Source organism: Berghia stephanieae, chromosome 15, assembly GCF_034508935.2.
Source record: "Berghia stephanieae isolate SIO BIC M18660-M18661 chromosome 15, UCSD_Bste_1.3, whole genome shotgun sequence".
NCBI classification, from domain to species: domain Eukaryota; kingdom Metazoa; phylum Mollusca; class Gastropoda; order Nudibranchia; family Aeolidiidae; genus Berghia; species Berghia stephanieae.
The window spans coordinates 9,163,781-9,182,750 of record NC_088374.1 but is presented as its reverse complement, the minus strand read 5'-3'; the positions used below and the strand labels follow the sequence as shown (position 1 = coordinate 9,182,750).

The 18,970-nt window shown below is 37.1% G+C and overlaps 1 protein-coding gene across 1 annotated transcript in view; it reads right to left on the bottom strand.

Annotated features, from left to right (window-relative positions):
• Positions 1 to 8,315, bottom strand: part of LOC144960262 (calpain-5-like) — an 83,726-nt gene extending 75,411 nt beyond the window's left edge. Inside the window, exon 1 of the mRNA XM_078893297.1 lies at positions 8,105 to 8,315. The gene's annotated coding sequence lies outside the window, so the exon portion shown is untranslated. The remainder of the gene's footprint in view (positions 1 to 8,104) is intronic.
• Between the last annotated feature and the right edge of the window lie 10,655 nt (positions 8,316 to 18,970).

Sequence of the window (18,970 nt, the reverse complement as noted above, 5' to 3'; positions counted from 1 at the left end):
GGGAAAAAAAAAACATTATAAATCTGATCATGTTTTGACTTGTACACATTCTGATCACATGACATGTGAAAAGTTCTTGCCAGCATGAAGAATAAAAAGTACCGATTTTCTTTGTCTAGAACCAAGCTGCTCGCCGTTGCTGGGCGACGTGACAAACAGACAGACAGACAGACAGACAGACAGACAGACAGACAGACAGACAGACAGATAGATAGATAGATAGATAGATAGATAGACAGATAGATAGATAGATAGATAGATAGATAGATAGATAGATAGAGAGGGGGAGTGGGGGGGGGAGGATACCAAAAAAAACACAGGAAATAACAATAGTGAATACAACTTCAAACAAGATTCGATGACATAGATAGATAGATAGATAGATAGATAGATAGATAGATAGATAAATAGATAGATAGAGAAACAGAGAGTATGGTATGTGTGTGTGTGTGTGTGTGTGTGTGAGAGAGAGAGAGAGAGAGAGAGAGAGAGGGAGGGGATAGAGAGAGAGAGAGAGAGAGAGAGAGAGAGAGAGAGAGAGAGAGAGAGAGAGAGAGAGAGAGAGAGAGAGAGTTAAAAGTATCAATAAAGATCTAACGTCTCAGGCACTGGTAATAACAAATTGATCCCCTTCAATTTGTTTTGACGAACACTTATCCTATGCCTGCCTCTATGATCGGTTATAACGAGAACGGGACCCTCGTATAGGTGGGGATTACAGTCACAGCCTTAGAGCTCATTCACATTATCCGTAGATACGTCCAAAACACAAAATCAAAACAAAAACAAACAAAAAAGAAGAAAAAGAAAGGAAGAAGAGAAAGAAAGAAGAAAAAAAAAAAAACAACAACAAAAAAAACCCCAAAAAGTGAAAAACAAACAAAACAATAAACAAACAAACAAACAAAAAACAAACAAAAAAAAACGAACAAAACCCAAATCAAACTATAGTAAGACAAACATCTAAAAACGTGTAGACCTGTCTATGTGGCAATACCAGATAAAATAGAAGAAAAATACAAGAAATAAAAAAAAAATTTTAAAAACAACAAAACATCCCAAATATCAGCCAGCCTCGAGTCTCACGCAACACACACAAAAACACACACACAACACACACATATACACACGCAAACAATAATGCCAAGGAGACTTCCGAGTCACTTGTTGATTGCACATGCGCAGTGGATTGGGTTTTATTTTTGTTTTTGTTTTTTCTTTGTTTTTGTTTTTTTTTTGTTTTTATGGGTTTTACAGCGCTTGCAACACATTTAGGTTATATCAGCGCCAGTAAAAAGGAAAAAATGGGATAGTAAAAAGTTCTAGAATTATAATTAAAGCAGCCAAGAAAAATTAAGACATGGGGGAACTGGGAACAAATAGGGATCAGGTGTAGATTCCAAGAGTATACCACCAATGTACTTAGACTGAGATCACCTATAAGTCTCATCCGGACACAAGCACAAAATCCAACAAAGAGGAACACACTCAAATGCTTATATTATACATTCAATATAACAAATATAATAATACATAAAAGAGAGATGATTTACAAGGAAAAAAGTATCATCTCCCAAAACAATAACTATGCATTTGACTGCTTCCCTCCCAGCTAGGACTCCGGCCAGGGCCAGGACAAAACCAAGTAATCTCATTCCAAGACAAAGACTAGAAAGCATGTTAGAAAACAGATATAAGGGTATAGAAGACACAGTATGTAACCCCCCCCCACCCTCCCTGTCCACTATGGGAGATCAGGAACTCCACCCAGACATGCGCAGTGGTGAGTCCGAATGGCCATGGTGGAGTTAAGCGTAGCCATCGTAATGTTATAGCCTGACACTGAAACCCAAAAAGACTGGCATTTTGACGTCATTATTTGGTTTTTGCACCGCCTAGTGAGTTGTCGTTAGTAGTGCTCATGGAAAGAAGTGGTCCCGTTGGTTGAACTATTGAATACAACTCACGATTTGTTTTCTTTTGTGGCCAAAGACTGGCATTTCGACGTCATTTTTTGGTCAGTGGCAGGCTATATTATGTCGTCGTTATTATCGAACACTAGAAGGATAAAATCCAGACAACCCAAGCCTCCCTTCCTCCCCCCCCCCCCCTTCCCTAAAAAATACCAAAAAAAAAACAACAAACAACAAAAAAAAAAAAACAAACAAACACAAATAACAACAACAAAATACAAGAAAAAACGAACAAGAAGCATTTAAAAAAAACAAAGACAAAACAGAGGCATATTCAGACCCATATATTTATATACTTGATGTTGGAATATTATCAATTATCAATAATTAGAAGTTCGACCGTTTTCTACCAACAACCTGCTTGTTCCGAATGCAAAATACGGCTATTGCGTTCATTGTTATTACCCAGCGTTTTCTACCAACAATCTGTTCATTCCGACTGCAAAATACGGCTATTGCGTTCATTGTTATTACCAGCGTTTTCTACCAACCACCTGCTTGTTCCGACTGCAAAATACGGCTATTGCGTTCATTGTTATTACCCAGCGTTTTCTACCAACAACCTGCTTGTTCCGACTGCAAAATACGGCTATTGCGTTCATTGTTATTACCAACCGTTTTCTACCAACAAGCTGCTTGTTCCGACTGCAAAATACGGCTATTGCGTTCATTGTTATTACCCACCGTTTTATACCAACAATCTGTCCATTCCGACTGCAAAATACGGCTATTGCGTTCATTGTTATTACCCAGCGTTTTCTACCAACCACCTGCTTGTTCCGACTGCAAAATACGGCTATTGCGTTCATTGTTATTACCCAGCGTTTTCTACCAACAACCTGCTAGTTCCGACTGCAAAATACGGCTATTGCGTTCATTGTTATTACCCACCGTTTTATACCAACAACCTGCGTGTTCCGACTGCAAAATACGGCAATTGCGTTCATTGTTATTACCCACCGTTTTAAACCAACAACCTGCTTGTTCCGACTGCAAAATACGGCTATTGCGTTCATTGTTATTACCCACCGTTTTATACCAACAACCTGCTTGTTCCGACTGCAAAATACGGCTATTGCGTTCATTGTTATTACCCACCGTTTTAAACCAACAACCTGCTTGTTCCGACTGCAAAATACGGCTATTGCGTTCATTGTTATTACCCAGCGTTTTATACCAACAACCTGCTTGTTCCGACTGCAAAATAAACGGCTATTGCGTTCATTGTTATCACCCACCGTTTTCTACCAACATGCTGTTTATTCCGACTGCAAAATACGGCTATTGCGTTCATTGTTATTACCAACCGTTTTCTACCAACAAGCTGCTTGTTCCGACTGCAAAATACGGCTATTGCGTTCATTGTTATTACCCAGCGTTTTCTACCAACAATCTGTTTATCCCGACTGCAAAATACGGCTATTGCGTTCATTGTTATCACCCACCGTTTTCTACCAACATGCTGTTTATTCCGACTGCAAAATACGGCTATTGCGTTCATTGTTATTACCAACCGTTTTCTACCAACAAGCTGCTTGTTCCGACTGCAAAATACGGCTATTGCGTTCATTGTTATTACCCAGCGTTTTCTACCAACAATCTGTTTATCCCGACTGCAAAATACGGCTATTGCGTTCATTGTTATTACCCAGCGTTTTCTACCAACAACCTGCTTGTTCCGACTGCAAAATACGGCTATTGCGTTCATTGTTATTACCCAGCGTTTTCTACCAACAATCTGTTTATCCCGACTGCAAAATACGGCTATTGCGTTCATTGTTATTACCCAGAGTATAATATCAGCACAACTTCGCGAAGTCCCAGGTTTGAGAGTTGTTTTTTGTTTGTTTGGTTTTGTTTTGTTTTAGTTTTTTTACCAAGATGAAGGTCATTAAAATCGGTCGATATAATTTGAGGGACGAGTTTTCTGGTAAAAATTCTTTAAAAAATGTTTTTAACCAGAGACCGGCAGAATCCGGATCACCCCATATGTGACCCTCGCCTCAAAACGGTAAAAAGTCGGGTTGGTTAAGATGTTGAAAATTGAATGTATAGCCAGAAATATCAGACGTGTTGAGTTTATCCGATTTATTGAGGAGAATGGATACCTAATTTTGGAGGCCTTCCGAAAGATCCTACATCCCCAGTATTCTTGTTCTTGTAGGGGGTTTGGGAGGGGGGAGACTTATTTCTTTCAAAAAAAAAGTTTCCCCCTCCCAAACCCACTTCGAGAACATTATAAAAAACAAGAATACTGGGGATGTAGGAGCTTTCGGAAGGCCTCCCATATGTTAGGGGCTTATGTCAACAGTTTAGATTTTTGACCAGTTTAAAAATAAATTCGGCTTATAAGTATAATTTCTCCCTGTCTTTTTCTCTCTCTCTCACTCTCTCTCTCTCTCTCTCTCTCTCTCTCTCTCTCTCTCTCTCTCTCTCTCTCTCTCTCTCTCTCTATCTATCTATCTATCTATCTCTCTCTCTATCTCTCTATCTACCTCTCCCCCCCCCCTCTCTTTCTTTCTCTCTTTCCGACATAATACCGTTTTGAGACGATGGGTCATAATATGATCATTTATATGGCTTGCGATGGAAAACAGTGACATCGTTTCCAAAACAAAAGTCTGTAACGCCCGCCGTGCTCGTCATCGCCACCATGACGTATGGAAGGGGGGAGGGGGGGGGGGTGTCATGGACGTGGAAAAGTAGGACATTTAATTCTCTTGTATGACGAAATACCTTCATCCCCCATTGTTCCCACCTCGGTCTGGCTTTTCTTTTCCCCCGATCTCCCCCCCCCCCCCCCCCCCCCCCCCCCCCCCCCCCCCCCCCTTCCACCCCCTCCCTTCTCTCTCTCTCTCTCTCTCTCTCTCTCTCTCTCTCTCTCTCTCTCTCTCTCTCTCTCTCTTTCTCTCTCTCTCTCTCTCTCTCAATATTTTACTTCATAAACGCACCTATACTCATACTAAAGATAGAGAGAGAGAGAGAGAGAGAGAGAGAGAGAGAGAGAGAGAGAGAGAGAGAGAGAGAGAGAGAGAGAGATGTTATTCTCATGTAATGTAAATATATCCACACTTTTGGTCAACAAAACATCGTGACTTCAGCCTAGCTTCGCTTTCAAACAAACCAAACCCCCCAACCCCCACCCCCCTCTAATTCTTATATTTGTACATTTATTTATTTATTTATTGTTTTTAAAATATATTTATTTATTTATTTATTTATTTAGTTATTGTTTTTAAAATTTATTTATTTATTTATTTATTTATTTATTTATTTATTTATTTATTTATTTATTTATTTATTTATTTATTCATTTTCTTATTTATTAATATTAGCCGACGTGAACTAGTGTAGCACGTCCGATATCCGATACAATCAGCTTCCGGAGGCAGGACTGGATACCGTGTGGAATTGATCATCTGGTTTCAGATTGATGGCACCTTATTTTCTAGTAGTCTAAATAAATAACGGTCGTCTATCAAAGGTCCTTTTTCCTCGCTCTTTACGTCTCATAATTTTAAGAATCTGCCTACGGTATACATCCTGCTACTAACTGAAACTCATAATAATAGGGAATGAGATTAGCGGAAGAGTAGCGTCCCTTGATTGGACGTCACCCATAGTCTGTGACGTCACCGGCGGAAAAGTTATTAGAGAGAGAACGTCATGTTGGTTGTGCGCATGCGTCTCTCGTCGTCGCACCTTATGATTCAATATGTAACATTTTCATTATAAGTCCGCCAAAGAACTGGAGTTTGGAACCGGAAGAATAGAAGATGTGACGTCACCATTTCTCTGCCCTATTACGATCGCAAATATACTTTCTGTACTTCTCATTACTGCCTCCACCACCAATATATATATTGCAACCGCATATTATTATCACTATCATACGATAGGTGGATATTATTCATTTTGCACAGGGACCAACTCCCCCTCTCCTTCCAGTTCCAGTGCATCCTAAAATCTTCTCAGAAAGAGTTCTCATGGGCCAGTTTTAAATCTTTCGGCGCCAGAAAAACAATTGATAAAAGAGGATAGATGTCGAGTGGATTTTAACATGAGAGGATTAACAAGTTTGAGAGCAGACCCTTAAAAAGGACAACAAAGAGGATAGAATAAACAACAAGATTGACCCCCTCCCCTCCCCCCTTCCACCCTACAATACCAACCATAAATAAACCCCAAGTCCCTATCCCAAGACTTCGTGGAATCGCGTGCCAAATGTGCATAGGTCAGATATTCGTCCCTGGCATGTGCCAGCGCACGCGTACTGACCAATATTACTCCGATTTCTTTTTAAAGTCATGGGGGCCAAATGACCCCCAAATGACCCCCAAATCAGGAAATCGTACTTTTTGTATTTTTCTCTTTGAAATTGATGGGGGCCATTAAAAAAAAAGGAAAATCACAAATTCCAAATGAGCATTCTCAGTGTGAGTAAAATATGCACGTGACAGTCATGAAATTTGGCATGGTCATGGACCTCATCCTTTTAGGAAAAGTCACCAAATTCCAGATCTCAGCGTCAAAAATTTGACTGTTTTATGAATAAAAAACTTACCCGTTGGGTCTTCTTTGGCCCCCAAGCATGAAAATAATAATAATAATAATAATAATAATAATAATAATAATAATAATAATAATAATAATAATAATAATAATAATAATAATAATAATAATAGTAATATATCTTTATTGTCCCAAAAAAAGTGGCAATTTGTCATTTGGTTACACATTTATAACAATACAATATTGACATAGACACACTCACACAGATGCACACTAGTAACATAGTAAATCTAGTTATCGTGAAAAAAAAAATAGTGTTACACTATTTCAAACAATCCAAAATGATTTGCTAAGAGACGCCACTGAATACAACTTTGTTGTGCATATTTTCCCCAAGGAAAAGAAAGAATCAATACGCCATTACTTTAAATATTTAAAAGTTTGAGTCATATTATTTTATTGAAAACGATGAAAACATCAAAGGCATTCGGCATTGTGAGAAAACTGGTCTTTCACTATTGTTATTAAAAATTCGATATATCTCTTAACCCTCTCTTTACCAATTATAGGAAAATCGTCACATTCTTTACAATACAACCAACATTTTTCTTATCAACTTTCTGGTGTACATCATAAAATTTAAAGAAAATGAACACAGTGTGTTGTAGAGCATTGTTTTCTAAAGAAATTATGTATCGCAAGAACTTACTGCTATTGTGTTTGAGTGATAAAAATCTATTTTTGTGTTAGTTGTGTGTGAAGTTTTGGGGAAAATCCTGACAATGGCTGGTAAGGAGAGGGTTAAAATATAAGCCCGCATGCACAAAATCACGCCATCAGATTTCGAAACTTTGGAGGAATTTGCGATATTCCGTGCGCACAGAACTTGGAACGGACTATAGATTATATGCCCTTGGCTAAGAAGCTCACAACATTGCCATCCGGAAGTATAACGGACCAACACACAAAACTATGTGTAACCTTGAACTTTTATAGTCTGTTTAATACAGTTTAGTGAGAATTACTCATGAACTCGGATGGCAAAAAACGATAACAGAGACCTGAGTGACGTCAACTTCATACTATCTATAGAACAGAAAGGGAAAAGAAGGGCTATTCATAGCCTCCTGCCTCCTGTCACCAGAAATCCACGTGTGATAATCTACAAATATATAAATAAATTTATCACTGTTGATATTAAACAGTTTAGATAACTCACAACATGTTAAAACAAAGAAAATATCTTTATTCGGGTCACAAAAAAGTCCAATCAAATCCTTTACTTCATCAACACGAAAAAGAAAGACAGAACAGTTTTTTTTTTAAAGAAAGACATAAATAATACATTACTAAATTCAAGATAGACGACACGATTTTTCTACAGAGAGGGCCTACAAAATATCTCTGTCGTCGATCTGGAATTTAGCAATGGATTTATGTCTTTATTATTGTTTTTGGGTTCTTACTTTTAGTTGTTGTTGATGTCTGAAAAAGGGGTTTGAGTCCGAAACGTTCCGTGTTTGGCGTTTTGTTTTTCTTTCTTTTTAAGTTGTTATAGTTATATTTGTTTATTACTCAAGGAACAATACGCGATCAATCACTCAAATTATTCAACTCACCTCTTCTCTAACCTTGCTTTTGTCGCGATGTCTTGAATTTATTATCCCAATGGTTCCAGTTTAGTATTCCAACACTCCTCGAACAAAACGCCAGTCCCCTCCTATTTCTAATCCAATTTTTTTTAAAATTAATATCTTTGCACTTGAGAATTATTGGAAAAGAAATTGAAAAGCAAAAACTAAAAAGAAATGTTTATGATAAGTAGCGGAGAAGCAGACGGCTAGTAAACACGGCATGCGACCTTAGCTAGCAGACGATACATACACGCCACGGACCAGTGTTGCCAGGTGCCTTTGCAAAAATTACGCCAACTTTATGCCAGAAATCCGCCAACTTTATCATCCTATTTCACCTACGACATTTGCCCCAAAATCCGCCAAAAACTCCACCATTTGATTTAAATCACTTATAATCAACAATAGTGTATTGTCTCAGAATAAAAATAATTATGTTACTAAACGCTACTCAACAATTTAAAACTGTTTACTTTTAAACGGCATGAAGATTCGGAGTTTGGGTCGGATATTGTTTTCACCTTCGGTTAAATCCGAATTAGGTATTGTAATATAGATATAGGCCAACAGTACACTCTCAATAGGAGCTCCTAAAAGTCATTTTATGGTGGGGGGAGAAGAAATAATTAGACTTGATTGCTATACATTTACTTTTTTAAAGGGGAATACAAATCATCATAAATCCGAAGAAAAAAAAAGGCCATACGCCAGGCCATTTTTTTCCCGCCACCCGATGATAAAAATCCGCCAATTTGGCGAAAAATCCGCCAACCTGGCAATACTAGTACGGATGACACAAACACGAACAATGCACCCGTGGTGACCATTGATCTTATTACAACTTCCTCTCGTCTGTTTGTTATCTCGTGCGCCGCCGTCGTCTTTCATTTTAATCGACGTGCAAATATTTTCAGGTCTGATAGCCTGCACAATTATGGCCCTAATTTAACATTGTTGTGTTATATCGTAGCCATCGTTGTCTTATAGATAGTATGCGCTTGGCTAAGAAGCTCACAACATTGCCATCCGGAAATACACACAAAACTCTGTGTAACCATGAACTTTTACTTTTATAGTCTGGATAATACAGTTTCTGAGAATTACTCATAAACGTGGATGAAAAAAAAAAAAAAAAAAAAACAATAACAAAGGCCAGAGTGACGACAACTTCATTCTATCTATAGCCTGACACTAGAACCTAAGTCATCGCAAACGTATAGCAAGATACTAACTAAATCATGACGTCAAAAGACAAGTCCTTGGCCACACAAAAAAAAAATATATATATAAAAAGATTGTGAGTTGTAGTTAACAGTTCTACCAATGGAATCACTTGTTTTCATGAGCTCTATTAACAATTCACCAGCCGTTAAACAAACCTAATAAATGACGTCAAAATATATGTCTTAGAGAGTTCTAGCGTAGCCATCGTAATGAGTAATGTTATAGCCTGATACTGAAATCCAAAAGGACTGGCTGTATGACGTCATTATTTGGTTTTTGCATCGCCTAGTGAGTTGTCGTTAGTGGTGCTCATGGAAACAGTTATTTCATTGGTTGAACTATTGAATACAACTCACTATTTGTTTTCTTTTGTGGCAAAAGACTGGCATTTTGACGTGATTTGTTGGCCAGTATCAGGCCATAACTTTACGAAGGCCACGGTTCTAGTGTCAGGCTATAACTTTACGATGGCTACGCTAGAACCGTAGCCATCGTTAATATATAGCCTGACACTAGAACCCTCGAGGACTAGCAGTTTGACGTGATTTTTTAGGTTTGTGTAGCGTCTAGTGAATTGTCGTTAGCAGTGCTCAAGGAAACAAATAATTCCATTGGTTGAAATATTGAATACAACTTGGTGGAAGACCTCGTGAAGCTAAGCAAGTTTACCAACATTGTACTGCAGTGGATTCCAGGACACTGTGGGATACTTGGAAATCAGATCGCTGACCAACTGGCAAAGGCAGGCAGTCGCATGCAGCAACCCTCCCCAACGTACGCAACAGGAGAACTTAACAAAATGGCCAAAGTTATCCAGTCTCCGAGATGGAGAGAGAAGCACCCAGAATACAACATGAATGACCCAATCAAGGTGCTCGACAGAAAGGAACAGGTCATCATCTTCAGACTGAGAACTAGACACAACCAGTTAAAGGAACATATGTGGAGCATGTCCAGAGCAGGTGCCTCTGGACAATGTGACTGCGGACTTGAAAATGAAAATGGACATCATGTCCTAATGGAATGTCCAAGGTACAACCAGTTGGGAAGGAACTTCTGGCCTGACCCAACCCCATACTCAAAGAAGCTGTACGGCAGGACCACTGTGGGCTTCATTCACCAGACCGGACTGAATATGTGACGTGACGGGAACGAAGAAGAAGAAGAAGAATACAACTCACAATTTATTTTCTTTTGTGGCCAAAGACTTGTCTTTTGACGTCATTTTTTTTTTGTCAGTGTCAGGCTATAAGTTAACGATGGCTATGCTAGAATCCATTAGGACTTATAATTTGACGTCATCTATTAGGTGTGTAGCAGCGTCTAGTAAATTGTCGTAGCAACAAATTTAGGCCATATCAGCGCCAGTAAAAAGGAAGAACATTTAGACAGTAAAAACATAAGATGTACAATTAAAAGGACTAGATGGAAAAGTAAGACAGGGGAAATGGTTCAAATAGGGAACAATTGTAGATTCCAAGAGCACACTATCAAAGTACTTAGTTTGAGATCACCTAAAAGTCTCACCCATAAACTAGCACAAGATCCCACTAAAAGGAGTAAACTCAATGTTTACAAATCATATGTTAAAAATAAAAAACAACAGTAGATTAGAGAGAGAGATGATTTACAAGGGGAAAAATATCATCTCCCAAAACTATCTATACATTTGACTATTTCCCTCGCATTAATGACTCCGGCCAGAGTCAGGACAAAACTAAGTAATCTCATTCCAAGACAAAGGCAGAAAACAATTAAATTTTTAAAAAAACAGATACAGGGGGGATAGAAGAGACTGCAAGTACCGCTATGGGAGGTCGGGAATCCATGAAAAAAAAACCAAAACAAGTCACCTCATTCCAACTCAAAGAGAGAAAGCAGATTGGAAAACAGATATAGAGGGATAGTCAGTGGTCATCGTTAACTTATAGCCTGACACTAGAACCCTCTAGAACTGGCAGTTTGAAGTCATTTTTCTTTTGTGGTCAAAGACTTGACTTTTGACGTAATTTTTTGGATACTCTTCAACAGTCGTAACGTCACTTCCTTCCTAATGACGCATGGTAACTTAGTAACACTGGCTCTAAACTATCGGAACAATGGCGGACGCCCGAATGAAATATTTATCCGGCGAGCATAAAAGCGTTTCCAGAGGAAAAAAAAAACATAAATTTGCTCATGTTTTGACTTTTACACATTCTGATCACAAGGCATATGAAAAATTCTAGCCAGCATGAAGAATAAAAAGTAATGATTTTCTTTGTTTAGAACCAATGTTTTTGTTTTTGTTTTTAAGGGTTTTACGGCGCTTGCAACACATTAAGGTCATATCAGCGCCAGTAAAAAGGAAGAAAATGGGATAGTAAAAAGTTCTAGAATTACAATAAAGCATCCAAGAAAAGGGAAGACAAAGGGGAATTGGTTCAAATAGGAAACAGACGTAGATTCCAAAAGCACTCTATCAAAGTACTTAGTTTGAGATTACCTAAAAGTCTCATCCAGACACAAGCACAGGTCCCCGCTAAGAGGAACACACTCAAATGTTTTACAAATCATAATATATAATATAAAGAAGGCATAATACAGTGCATAACAGAGAGATGATTTACAATGAAAAAAATATCATCTCCCAAAACTAACTATACATTCGACTGTTTTCCTCTCAGCCAGGGCATCTGGCCAGGACCAGGACAAAACCAAGTAATCTCATTCCAAGACAAAGACAGAAAGCATGTTGGAAAACAGATATAAGGGGATAGAAGACACAGTGTGTACCTCCCTGCCCGCTATGGGAGGTTTAGAACCAAGATGGCCGCCGTTGCCTGGCGGCGTGACATCAGACTACTGAATCCAATTACGGAAAGACGTCCAATGGGAGGTCAAGAACCCCACCCATGTCATGTGGCCACTAAGATCCACAAAGGTTTATGTTTTTTTTAAAAATGTTTTTAATGGTTATACGGCGTTTGCAACACATTAAGGTCATATCAGCGCCAGTAAAAAGGGAGAAAATGGGATAGTAAAAAGTTATAGAATTACAAGTAAAGCACCCAAGAAAAGTTATGTTTTTTTTTTTTGGTGTTTTTAAGGGTTTTACGGCACTTGCAACACATTCAGGTCATATCAGCGCCAGTAAAAAGGGAAAATATAGGATAGTAAAAAGTTCTAGAATTACAAATAAAGCACCCAAGAAAAGGTAAGACAAAGGGGAATGGTACAAATAGGGAATTGATGTAGATTCCAAGAGCATACCATCAATGTACTTAGTTTGAGATCACCTAAAAGTCTCATCCAGACACAAGCACAGGTCCCAACTAAGAGGGATACACTCAAATGTTTACTAATCATATAATATAATATGTAAACTAAACATAATACAATACATAAGACAGATGATTTACAAGGAAAAAAAAAGATCATCTCCCAAAACTATAACTATACATTCGACTGTTTCCAACCCAGCTAAGGAACTCCGGCAAGGATCAGGACAAAACTAAGTAATCTCATTCCAAGACAATGACAGGAAACAATTGGAAAACGGGTATGGGGGGATAGAAGACATAGCATGTACCTCCCTGCCCACTATGGGAGCAAGAAAAGTTAAGACAAAGGGGAATTGGTTGAAATAGGAAACAGATGTAGATTCCAAGAGCACACTATCAAAGTACTTAGTTGGAGATCACCTAAAAGTCTCATTCAGATACAAGCACAGGTCCCCACTAAGAGGAACACACAAATGTTTACAAATCATATATATGTGTACATAAACATAATACAGTGCATAACAGAGATATGATTTACAAGGAAAAATATATCATCTCCCAAAACTAACTATACATTTGACTGTTTTCCTCTCAGCCAGTATTTGACCACGACCAGGACAAAACAAAGTAATCTCATTCCAAGACAAAGACAGAAAGCAAGTTGGAAAACAGATATTATAGGGGGATAGAAAGACACAGTTGTTTTTGTTTTTAAGGGTTTTACGGCGCTTGCAAGACATTTAGGATATATCAGCGCCAGTTAAAAGGAAGAAAATGGGATAGTAAAAAGTTACAGAATTACAATTAAAGCACCCAAGAAAAAGTAAGACATAGGGGAACTGGGAACAAATAGGGATCAGATGTAGATTCCAAGAGCACACCACCAATGTACTTAGTTTGAGATGACCTATAAGTCTCATCCGGACACAAGCACAAAATCCAAAAAAGAGGAACACACTCAAATGCTTACAGTAAACATTCAAAATAACAAATATAATAATACATAACAGAGAGATGATTTACAAGGAAAAAAATATCATCTCCCAAAACAATAACTATGCATTTGGCTGTTTCCCTCCCAGCCAGGACTCCAACCAGGGCCAGGACAAAACCAAGTAACCTCATTCCAAGACAAAGACAGAAAGCATATTGGAAAACAGATATAAGGGGATAGAAGACACAGTATGTACCTCCCTGCCCACTATGGGAGGTCAGGATCCCCATCCAGTTATCTGTTTTTGTATATTAAAGCAAGTTGGAAAACAGATAATATAGGGGGATAGAAAGACACAGTGAGTACCTCCCTGCCCACTATGGAAAGCCAGGAACCCCACCCAGGAAGACACAGTATGTGCCTCCCTGCCCACTATAGGAGGCCAGGAACCCCACCCAGTATCCACAAAAGAAATGGACTCCAGAGCTTAAGGAAATAACGAATGAACAAACACGTTATACAATAAAATCATTATTTTCTTTATTCATTTGATTTATCATCATATATTAATTACATCTAATATTTTTTTTTTAAATATAGAAAAGGTTACAAGAAACCAAATACGCTTCAACAGACATGTCGTCACTTCCCTCCTAATTGGTAGCTTAGTTACTGGCTCTAAACTATCGGAACAATGGCGGACGCCCTTATGAAAGATTACTCCGACGAGCATAAAAGTGTATCCAGAGGAGAAAAGCATTATAAATATGGTGATTTTTTGACTTTTACACATTCTGATCACAAGACATGAAAAGTTCTAGCCAGCATGAAGAATAAAAAGTACCGATTTTCTTTGTTTAGAACCACGATGGCCGCCGTTGCTGGGCGACGTGACATCAGACTATTGAATCCAATTATGCCCCATCGTCACAATCCGGTATAACATCTGTTTGTTTCGGATCGGTTTTTTTCTGGGGGTTTACGGCGCCTGGAACACTCTTAAGTTTTAAGGTCACACATTCATTTGTACATAAATAAATAAATATATAATATTATGAAGCACTTGGATAAAACTTCCCGAATAATTGAAGTACAGTGGAATCTTCTTGATAAAACGGATATCGTCTGGCCAGAGAGATTGGTGGACTTTATCAATGATCAATGGAATATACTGACTTAGATAAAGAACAGGCCATTTTGGACTATTTTGTTTTTGTTTTTAAGGGTTTTTTTACGGCGTTTGCAACACATTTCGGTCATATCAGCGCCAGTAAAAAAGAATGAAAATTGGATAGTAAAACATTCTAGATGTGCAATTAAAAGACATAGGGGAAATGGTTTTTGTTTTGTTTGTTTTTAAGGGTTTTACGGCGCTTGCAACACATTTAGGTTATATCAGCGCCAGTAAAAAGGAAGAAAATGGGATAGTAAAAAGTTCTAGAATTACAATTAAAGCACCCAAGAAAAAGTAAGACAAAGGGGAATTGAGAACAAATAGGGATCAGATGTAGATTCCAAGAGCATACCACCAATGTACTTAGTTTGAAATCACCTACAAGTCTCATCCAGACACAAGCACAAAATCCAACAAAGAGGAATACACTCAAATGCTTACATTATACATTCAAAATAAAATAATAATACATAATAGAGAGATGATTTACAAGGAAAAAAATATCATCTCCCAAAACAATAACTATGCATTTGACTGTTTCCCTCCCAGCTAGGATTCCGGCCAGTGCCAGGACAAAACCAAGTAATCTCATTCCGAGACAAAGACAGAAAGCATGTTGGAAAACAGATATAAGGGGATAGAAGATACAGTATGTACCCCCCTGCCCGCTATGGGAGGGGGAAATGGTACAAATAGGGAAGAGATGTAGATTCCAAGAGCACACTATCAATGTACTTAGTTTGAGATTACTTAAATATTTCACCCAGACACCAGCACAAGATCCCACTAAGAGGAATACACTCAAATGTTCATAAATCATAAGTTAATAATAATAGTACATAAGAGAGATGATTTACAAGGGGGAAAAATATCATCGTCTCCCAAAACTCTAACTATACATTTGACAGTTTCCCCTCCCAACTAGCTATCCGGCCAGGGCTGGACAAAACCAAATAATCTTATTCCAAAACAAAGACAGAAAGCATGTTGGAAAACAGTGTATAAGGGGATAGAAGACACTACCTCCCTGCCCACTATGGGAGGTCAGGAACCCCACCCAGTTGCATTACTTCATTTCATTCGAATCTACAGGCTCTCATAGAGAACAATTGTGACCCTTCGCCTCAAAACGGTTTTAAGTCGGGCTGGTTAAGATGCTGAAAATTGAATTTATAGCCAGAAATATCAGACTTGTGTTGAGTTTGTATGTTTTATTGAGGAGAATGGATACCATGTTTTAGGGTGATAATGCCGCCAATTTCTATTTTTGACCAGTTTAACATTTAATTCGGCTTTTAAGCTTGTGGTTCATTCCGACATAATACCGTTTTGAGACGATGGGTCACAATTTATTTATTTTACGTGGCAGCCTTCAGTAAAACTAGGAAAATATCATTGAAAAAAAAAAGTTTTAAAACAAATGCGACAGATACAAAATAAAACTTATTTGCATTTGCAAACAAAAACCATTCATCTTAACAACGCCACTACCACATTATCTCATTCTTTTGTAGTGTTTCATTCATCCTGTTTTGTTGATAAAGAGGAAACCCGAAACATCTATTTTATCTGTTTTTGTATATTAAATTGAAGTTAACATTCAATTTCACATTGTTATTTGTTAATTTCATCCCAAAAAAAATAATTAAACAATAGGACAAATTATTTTTTTAAAATTGAAAATTAAAAAGTTGAATATTTACATCAACTAACAACAATGAAAATATGAATAAATAAAACAAACAGATAAAAAGAAGTAATCAATAAATAAATAACTGATTCCAAAGTCAATCAGTTAAATTGTTTTAAAAACCATACGAGACAAAACCAGCCATTATCACATGATGCGTTTCCGCCACACTCAGCTCTGATTAATTCATTATTAAACTCTAACAATAAAGAAACGGAATTCTACAATAAATATAATATTCTAAGTAATATCAACAGTTCAAAAAGCACAGACAAGTACAGTCATAATAATATTACCCATATAGCATATTTATATAATATCTGTTTTTGTTTGTATTTATTTTAATTTTAATCTTGATTTGAAGTAAAACGGGTGATTTTTCATGAAGTTATGGTCAGATGTATGGGAAAGGTATCCAACAACCTTTATCAAATTTTATACTTTTTCCAACTTGACTAGCTGTAAACAAATATTTAGAAGTGAAATTAAGCTTTGATATTTCCCGAAGATGTACAAAAAGGGTTGATTCAATTTTTTATGACAAGAACTCATTTCTGATTTATAAAAATTGACCTAACCTAGGCAACATCTCAGTTCAAATCTTTTTTTTTCACCATCCGACTGATTACGTCATTCGTTGTCACATATGTGTCCGCAATTTCAAAAGAGTACACCTTTTTCCTTGATCACAATAATATAATATAAATCATGACATAAATTCAAACTGACTTTATACACAAACGTCTGAGTGGAAAACAATAATAGCTTTAAAATGGATTAGTAGTATGGCACCCATATAAAATGCATTATATTCTAAGTATGGCTATGTGATCTAGTGGTATGAGGCTCGAATCCAGGACCTTCCGATCCGAAAGTGAGTGTCATATCACATAGCCACACTTTTGGGTCGGCAATCCTGGATTCGAGCCTCGCTGGCGCATAGTTGAATCCTTGGAAAAGGCTCTTTACTCACATTCTCTTTCCTTACTCAGGTGTATAATGAGTACCTGGCTATTAAATTGATAAATATACACATACACACACACAAACACACACACACATATATATATTTCACAAAGTGATCTTTCTTAAAATTTTATGGAGACTAAAAATTCTCTAAATAAATGTAATGGGGCAACATTCATTGTCCTTAATTTTTAAAAAGTTTGGATACTAGAATGTCAAATGACTGATCAGTAAAATGAGAATCTCATATCCATCAAACCTGGCACACACACACACACACACACACACACACACACACACACACACACACACACACACACACACACACACACACACACACACATAACAATATCATTTTTAAAGCTTCTTGGATTTGCTTCTTTTTCATTCATTGACATCTCAAAATCTCAATCTTAAGGTCAGGATAAACCCCCTAACTAGCCAAAAACAAATTCTGGGGTAATTTTTATTTTTTTGGCCTAATATAAAACTTCAGCCTTTTCTGCATCTTTTCATCATGTGAAAAACATTGTAACAAATTTATTATAAATATTTGATTTTAATTTCTATAAATTGTAGGTGTTTGTTGTCCTTGGTTACTAGAGCTTAGTTTATTGAAAAATTCATTTCTCAGCTTCTAATTGGCCGATTTTCACCATTTTTTCACCAAAATCCTGCAACTGTATAACTAACCATACTCCATCATTATATAGCTTTAAAATCAATATTTAACCATTATTTCTGTTTGGGGGCTTATCCTGACCTTAATGAATGTTGTTTTATTTAACAAAATTGAGAAATAAAGACAGAATACAACAATGAAAGAGAAAGGAAGTAAATGTGACTCATATATAAGAGTATAACACGCTGTTTCCGTGATTCCTTATATAGATAGATAACTTGACCTTTTATATAGCACAATATCCACTAAACATGCTCAAACGCTTTACAAGGGGTACCTGACCAACAGCAACACGTAACATGTAGAACGTGACACAACGCTTTGTTAAGCAATAATACTTATATTTTTCGGACAGAGACAACGCTGTTAACAGCTTTTTTTCAAGGGGCGGTTTGGGTCTAATTATTAGGAAAATGCTTCGAAAAATTGATTTTGATATTTTGGTGTAAAATTATATTTTATTATCTTAGAAATAATATAATTGAGGTCCAAATTCTTAAAGTAGACTATAAAGGCACGAAACACACAGTCGAAAATGGAACAGGTAGTAAGAAATGTGTGAAAAACGGGAAGCTATTTTGCTATTTTCTCAATGTGTCAAAATGGGTATCAACACAGATAATTAAAATTTTTCACCATAAATGTTGTTTTTTAAACTATAATGACGATATAGAATGATTAAAACCACCCAATATTGGTAACTAATTTTTTTTTTTTAGAAAAGACCCAAACGGCCCCTTAAAGTGATTTTTTTGGGGTCGAGTCAACTCATTGACTCTTGTTGTGTAATTTTTATACTTTTTTGTGTTTTACACTATGCGCTGTTTTTAAATATATTTTTGTTTGATTTTTTCCTTACAGGTGTTTGAGATGTATCCAGGACAACGCCGATTCATCCCAGATGAGGTCGATACAACT